The sequence below is a fragment of the Sardina pilchardus genome, chromosome 12 (assembly GCF_963854185.1).
Source record: "Sardina pilchardus chromosome 12, fSarPil1.1, whole genome shotgun sequence".
Lineage (NCBI taxonomy): Eukaryota > Metazoa > Chordata > Actinopteri > Clupeiformes > Clupeidae > Sardina > Sardina pilchardus.
Genome location: NC_085005.1, coordinates 6020698 through 6029154, shown reverse-complemented (window position 1 = coordinate 6029154; position 8457 = coordinate 6020698).

The window sequence follows — 8457 nt, the reverse complement described above, 5'->3', positions numbered from 1 at the left end:
GTACCTGTCTTTGGAGTCTAATGGAAGTCAGTGTTAGTGGGACAAGAGGTGGAGAAGTGCTTATATAAGCACCGTTAATGAAGCAATTAAATTCAACAACAATGCCTTTGGTGCAACCGCTCAATAATTAATACTTTAATAAGGGACGTGACAGGCCCCTTGTCGAGTGCCCCAGCGCCCCCTAGTGGTTTAGGTGTTAGCAGTTTAGCCGCACCCATGTCGCTTTTAATTAGACAGTGGCAGGCCGGCTGGGGATGTGGGACGAGGGGAGCGGAGGATGCTAATACGGATGATGCTAATTTGAGGGATGCTAATGTGGAGGAATTCTGCAGTGTGATTGCACCGCTGCTGTCACACACACACACGCACATACACACACACACACACACACACACACGGGCTGAGGGAGACTGCAGCACCCCTCCTCTCTCATTGGTGTTCTCTTCACTTCTGTGCTATAGATGATTTGGCTCATTTGAAGTGTTTCTTCAAGAGGATGTGTGTGTGTGTGTGTGTGTGTGTGTGTGTGTGTGTGTGTGTGTGTGTGTGCAGTGGGTCAAGAGGTGTGTGTGTGTGTGTGTCTGTAATGCTTGATTTCTTTATGTGGGTCTTTGGGTGTAAGAGATTAGGAGTCGTTTTGTGCAGTAGGGCTCTTGTTATTGCTATAGTGTGGGAAAGAGTGTGCATGTGTGTGTGTAGAGGTGTGTATATTCCAGTATGTATGCATAAAAAACACAGGCACACACATACTGTACACATACTGTATACACGCACGGACATACACACACAAACACACACACACTCTACACTGTGCAGCAGGACAACAGCGACCACATATGAAACATGGCAGGTGGTCCTACAGTCTCTCTCTCTCTCTCTCTCTCTCTCTCTCTATCTCTCTCTCTCTCTCTCTCTCTGTCTCTGTCTGAAGCAAGCATGCGCCATGCAGCCACAATCCCCAAATCCTCCAGGGACCTCCAGGCCCAGTCGCTGCAGCCCACAGAATTCATTAGGCAACGGAACGTGTGCCACATTTTCACTCTTCCTCTCTGTTCCTTTCTCTCTCTCCCTCCCTCCCTCTATCTCTATCTTTTCTCTCTCTCTTCCTCTCTCCTTCTCTTTCTCTCTCTCTCTGCCAGTGTCTTACATGAGGCAGCAGACTGCTCTGTGCAGCGAGCTGAGCGTTATTAATGAATATCACAAGCTGACGATCGTAATGGGAGATAGAAAGTGGTACACACACGCACACACACACACACACACACAGATACCCACCTAATAAACCGAGCAATGGAACAGGTGTGGAACTTGGTTTTCTTAGATAACGCTCAGAATGTAACCTAACACTGAGACCCTTTCCTCCGAAGCTCGTAGGCTTGTTTATCTCCCAGTCAGAAACAATGCTCTCGTTGAATATTTAACATGACTCAGGGGGTCTGCTTGGCTTTGTAATAAAACTAGCCCTATATTCCCTAATGATTTGTCTCTGATCTCCGTCCTCCCTTTTTGTTTCTTTCTCTCTCATCTTGTATGTTTTGTCCGCATTTTTTCATAGTTCCTAAAGCTGAGGTGCAATTTAAACAGTAAACCTCAAACCAGTGTCTGTGTTTGTTCAAAGAGAATAACTTTTTCGCTTCAGATCGTTTGTGTTGGTTCACAAATAGTCATGTCAAGTCATGGCAAATTAAAAAATGTTTCATATTTTAAAATATATATATTTGTAGATATTTGCCTTTGGTTGCCATTTTTGAACACACTACACCAGTGCACACCCTTGTTCTCAGTAAAAGGTGCCAATAGCAAGCAAAAAAGATCCAAAAAGTTCATTATGAAAGCAATTCAACTTTTGCCTTTTGTTGTCAACTGAAAGATAATAGAATACAAATACGTGGAATAAATAGCCTAGTGTCGCACTGGCCATGTAGGGCACTTCATTCACACGGAGTGGCCATGACTGAAATGTAACGTGTCCCTTACAGGGACCCTTAGGGGCCTTTACCCACTGACCATAACTCATAAAGCTCTATGGATTCTCCAATCAACTGAGTCCAGTCACCCATACTAATGAGAAAGACCACCGTGCCTATTTGCCAGTGACAATTAGACTTGAATACATCAACCACGTTTTTTAGTAGGCAGCGTGCAGTGGTGGCTGATGGGTCATGGTGCCAGCTTCATCACGAGCAGCCAAATCTCTCTCCCTCTCTATCTGTCTGTCTCCCTCCCTTTCTCTCTCTCTCTCTCTCTCTCTCCCTCCCCCTCTCTCTCTCTCATTCTCTCTCATCAACTCTCTGCGTTTCTATCATGCCTTTACTGTGATGGAGAGATTCCACTGGGCACGACCCCAGGGCTGTTTGGGTGGGATCCCAGTTGAGTCACTATTGATGTTCTCTTGGCTTTGAGGCAAGGTCCTCATGGATTGCGGCGGTGGACGCGACCTGCATGCGCTAGATAATATCATCACAGCTGAATGGACCTTGAGTCCTCTCAAATTAATCCTCCACTAATGTCCCTGTCATGATTCCCCCTGCGAATTAACGGGACAAGAGATGCTTTCTTCCCCACCTTCTCTGTCCTCTGTTTTACGCCTTTGCCTGTCCACAATAGCTTGGGAGGATGCTGAGGAGGCTGTTTTTTTTTATGTGTGTCTATCTTTGCTTTTATGTATTGGCATATGGGTAAGTACAGATGCACACACACTATACTGTACTTCGTTAGATAGCTAAAAAATGATAAAGAGGCAAGAAACAGTATCAATGTGTTGCAATGACGTCTCTCAATGTAACATATTGTGTTACTTCTGTTTGCGTAAACTGTATGAATTGTTGAGAATTCTTTCCCAAGTGTTGATAGATTTTAATAGGAGTGTGCTGATGACTACATTAACAAAATTAGATCTGCCTTCTGCCAGTGTATTTCATGGAAGGTGTTTGCATGCAAATACTCCAGATGTTTGAGAGAATGAGATGTGGAGAGACTAAGATGTGGCAGCGTTCAACATCGGCTGGACAGAAGAGATGGGAAACTGGTTACCATGGCAATGTGTAACTTTCTGTTATGGTCTGCCACTCCAATACAGAAAGGAGAGTTACCAGGCTGACTTAGAAAGGCAACCGTTCATGGTGAACAAAGACAACTTCAATTTCAATTTCAGTTTAATTTCACTTATAGAGCGCCAAAACATTACACATGTCTCATGGTGCTTTAAAGAGTGTTAAACATTCAAAGAGAGCCCATGAGTAACAGGGGCAAGGAAAAACTCCCTAGAATTGGAGATACATATACTGTAGGAAGAAACCTAGATCCACGTCTCAAGGGCCCAACCCATCTGCCTATGGTCAGTTACAGTAGAGTTAAGTCATTTGTAGTATCATAAAGTTCAAATAGTCCAGTGTAGGGAATAAATTGTCCGTTAGTAATCCATTAGTAATTTCGGGAAGTAGTTTCGGGTCGCTAGGATGCGTGGGCCAGGGATCCGGTCAGGGACCCACAGCAGGTGATGGTAGGCCAGTCATAGGGATGACGATGGCAATGGTAGGGCAGTCAGAGGGATGGGCCCTCAGGTGTGATGAGGGCCAGGCACAAAGATGGCTGTTGACTGGTAATGGTTTACCGCATAGGTGAGGTATAGGGGAAAGGGAAGAGAAATAAAGTGGATTAGTAATACTATAAGTCATTACGGTTGGTATTAACAAGCATATCAATGGTGATATAAATTATTATACTATAGAGGGAAAAGGCAGAGGGGGAGAGGGAAGTAGAGGGAGTTGAATGACAGGACAGGGAGAGAAGGAAAGAGGGAGAGTTGAGAGAGACAGAGGGAGAGGGGAGAAGAGGAGTTGTACGGCATGACACATGAGAAGTCCATGAGAAGTCTATGCTAAAGCAGCAATGAAAGCTCAATTAGTCAATAGCTTAATTGTGAAAAAGTGAACATGACAACAAAGCCATGAATAAACCAGTATTTGTCAACATGTCTAATTACAGGATTGTTGACTCCTGATATCAAAGCATGGGCTCATCAAAACGTTTCCATGTGCTCCTGCCAGAGTTGTGTCTTCAAATTTGTGTATTCATATTTTCCTTTTTGTTGTGGTGATTTTAGAAATTGGCCATGTGCTCAGTCCTCCATGTTGTGCCTGTGTGTGTGTGTGTGTGTGTGTGTGTGTGTGTGTGTGTGTGTGTGTGTCTGTGCAGGTCACAGGCACAACATGGTCAGGCACAGGTCCAGATGGCCACTTAAATCTGCCGGGAGTTTGCGGTGATACGCGGTGACGTGGCCGATCTTTCGGTAGCAGATTGTTCTTCTCTGGCAGTGCGGACGACCACCACAACAACAGTGGCGACCAGCAACAGCAGCCATATCGTCATCGGTTACATGCTGCCACTCAGACATGCCACCACTACGACATGCTTCCATTTAGACATGCTGCTATTTAGACATGCTTCTAATCCGACACATTTGGACGTCAATGTCGGAGTGGGGATATGTTCTACTCGCACAGCTAACTAGCTGGCATCCGTTACATGTGCATCTGGCCACCCAGGTCTGCTCAGATGTTGAAGATGCACTCTTCAGCTCTGGTTAAAGATTACGGATGTTTGAGCCGCAGCCAATGAAACAGAGCTGTATCCTCTGTGCTGATGAGGCGGAGTTGATGATTGGCTGGTGTAGCGCGTGGCCCGGCCCAAGCAATTTTGTTCATTTCCAAAGGACGTACACACCCTTGGACACACACACACACACACACACACACACACACACACACACACACCTTTAATAACTCTTTCCTCTCGAAAATGCCCCAGAGAGAGACATTTGTGCTGCAGCAGTGATAAGACCAGCCAACACGAACAGCCAGCGCCTTGGTCAGTCACAACTCCTGCCTCCCTCCTTGGGCCTCCAGTCCCAGTGCGCCTCCCCTTCATTTGGAGCCGTAGTTATTGCACTGCAGCCTCTGCTGTCCTTTTAACTATTAATGGCTACATCAGCACTCTGTGTAAATTGGAAGTGCGGACGCCGTTTTAAGCACCAGCTCCCCTGTTTCAGTTTGAAGCGTCAACATTGTACTGAGCTCAGGTCTATTGGCTGCCAGTGCTGTATACTGAACCGTGAGCTTTCTCAGTCTTCTGCACCGAGCCGCTGTGTGAAGTGTGTTTGTTTCCTCGTCGCGATGGCATTTCCAGGCCCGAACATAGCGTCCCTGAGGGAATTTTGAGAGCTGTACGTTATTTTTTTTCCCCCTCGATGCCAGGTGAGTGATGTTTGAGTTTTTGACATCTACTGGCACTTATGTTTTTGTTTTGTTCTGATACTTCTCCCCTTGGCGCGTGGTCGTCGGGGTAACGCTGTGTAGATTAGAGTTTTAATTGTCTCTGAGGCGTTGAGAGAGCGGCGGCGTAAGTGTGCTGCTGTTGAGGTGTAAAACTCGGGTAATGTAATGAAACGGCTTGTTTACAGTGACAGCCTGATGTATCTCATATTTCTTCCAACAACATAGTAGGTGTGTGTGTATGTGTGTGGGTATTGGAGAGAGAGAGAGAGAGAGAGAGAGAGAGAGAGAGATTTATTATCTTGCATTGCAGACATTTCATCTTAGGCTCTCTACTGCTCATTTGTTTATCACGATGAGCTTGTTTTGAAATGTGTCTCGGCTTCGAAGTGTTCTGTGATTCATAACTGACATTGTGCCACTGCCTCCTGGGTGGAAGTGATGTACACACACACACACACACACACACACACACACACACACACTCCTGAGGCAGTGCCTGGCTGCTCGTCTGTGCTTGAAATGTGCACAAACCCAGGCAGTCAATCACACCTATCAAGCTCTTTTCTCTGCTGTCAGCCACACCACACCACATAAGAAAGGACATCTGGAGTTCAAAAACTCCTTCAAACTTTTCAGCAAAGGTGACTCTGACCTCAGTGAGTCTTTGCATAGCCGATAAACCTAGTCACACTTGACAGATTTTATGCGCTGACTCATTTGCCTTTGTAGGCGAGAGAAGTGACTGACTCTGAACTTGGCTAATAATCGTAATTGCTAACAGTTGTACTGTTGTCATCATTGTTAGACCTTTTGTACAAGGTCTTGCTGCCTATGGTGTGTGATTACATGAGATTCAACTTTAGTGCCAGTGGACGGAAGTTAGCAATCTGACCAGAAGGACAAAAACCATGAATTTACAAGAAAGCACTAGAAAGTGCAATCTATGCCAGAGATGCCTTACTGTATACAGATATAACATCTAATGCTGAATTTTTAAATGTGTTCATTATAATAATGAACTGTGGAATGCAAAATACGAGAACAAAAAAAAATGTAAGGTAATAAAACAAATACACCCTCTGAAAATGTGTTGTAAACAACACAACTTGCGTTGTTTTTTACTCATCTCTGTGTCCAGATAGGGATAACACAGTTCATGTTGTTTCCTTTAAAAAAAAAAAAAAACACATCTCAGTGTCCAGATAGGGACAACACGTTCATGTTAACAGTGCAGAATGAGATAAACGATCAGCATCTATATTCATTATGTGAAGCATCTCAGTATAACCCCCCCCCCCCCCCCCTCCTGCTCCTCCAGCGCGAGGTCAGGGATGCCACCGTCCTCTCCATCTCCCGTCTGCCTGGCGCACTCTAATGTGCTGTGATTGAGCCCTCAGGTGGAATGGCACAGCCCGAACCAGGACAGTCTGTGCCCGCATATCCCACTGCCAGTCTCGCTTGGCAGCATGCTAGCATGCGCACGTACAATAACATGCACACACACATTCATTTACTCACAGATATGGACACACACACACACACACACACACACACACACACATTCATTTACTCACAGATATGGACACACACACACACACACACACCACACACACACACATTCATTTACTCACAGATATGGACACACACACACACACCACACACATTCAATTACACACAGAGATGTGCACACACACACACACACACACATTCATTTACACACAGAGATAGGCACACACGCACACACACACATACATTAATTTACACACAGAGATATGCACACATACACACGCACACACACATACACACACACACACACACACACACACAGAGACACACACACACACACACACAGAGAGACACACACACACACACACACACACAGAGATATATACACACACACACACACACACACGCATACACACACACACACACACACACAGATACACACACACACACACACGCATACACACACACACACATTAATTTACACACAGAGATACGCACACACACACACACACACACACACTATATCTACACACAAATACTATATCCATGTCTAACAATGTACATTATGAACATACAGACACACACACAATATGCACATGCGCACACACACACACAACCACAAAGCTTTGGCATTCACATACAAAACAAAGCCACTGGCATACACATAGCAGTCATAGGGACAAACACAATCTCATACACACACATGGCAGTCACAGAGACAAACACAGTCGCATACACACATGCTGTAGCAGTCATAGGGACAAACAATCTCATACACACACTGCAGTCACAGAGACAAAGACAACAGCACAGTAGTCTCATAGTCTCACACACACACTGTGGTCACAGAGACAAACACAGAAATTGCACTGCGTCTCGGCGCCCGTCACTCTTCCCCATGATTGCACGCGATTGCATCACTTCCTCTCCGCTTCATCCCCAAACCTGCGGAGAAACGCAGATCAATTTCAAAGTTGGTTTGTTGCTGACAAAGGTTAGCAGTGCGAGTGGACTTCATCCTCCGCTACAAAAAGGTCAGAGACTGCGTGTAAAATTTACGGAGTTCCTGTTTGAGGGATTCCAATGAACTAATTTATCCCAGATTGCCAAAATGCTGCTGTTTACAGAGAGAGGTATTTCTTGTCCTTTAACTGTTTTGCCATGATTGCATTTTCTCTCTCTCTCTCTCTCTCTCTCTCTCTGTCTGTGAAATGGCAAAAACAATTTTCTCTAGCTCTCCAGTAGCTAAGTAATATTGTATAATAATGTATGTATAGCCAGTACAAACCAGATTAGGTACTGCATGAAGAAATAGATGAATATGAACAAAAAACACTGACCTTTACAATAATAAAAGCTAATATTTTAAACTGATCATCAGACCAAGAAAGGGGAAAAAACAGACGTGGCTCTCCAGACTGGAGAGGCCCGGTACGAAGGTTGAAGCGTTATGCCTCTATCATCACAAAGTGCTTACTACATGGAGGGAGTGCTGCGGCTATTTTTTTTTTCTTGTCACGTATCAAAGATCAGTCTAGGGACTCTACAATGTCCTGAGAAAGTCCCTGCCAGTCTCCAAGAACATTCTTCTCTTTCAATCACCCCTTGTGTGCCCTCACCTTCCCAGTTCGTCCCCTTTGTATCACAGGGCTCTAACTGCATTCTGAGTAGTTCT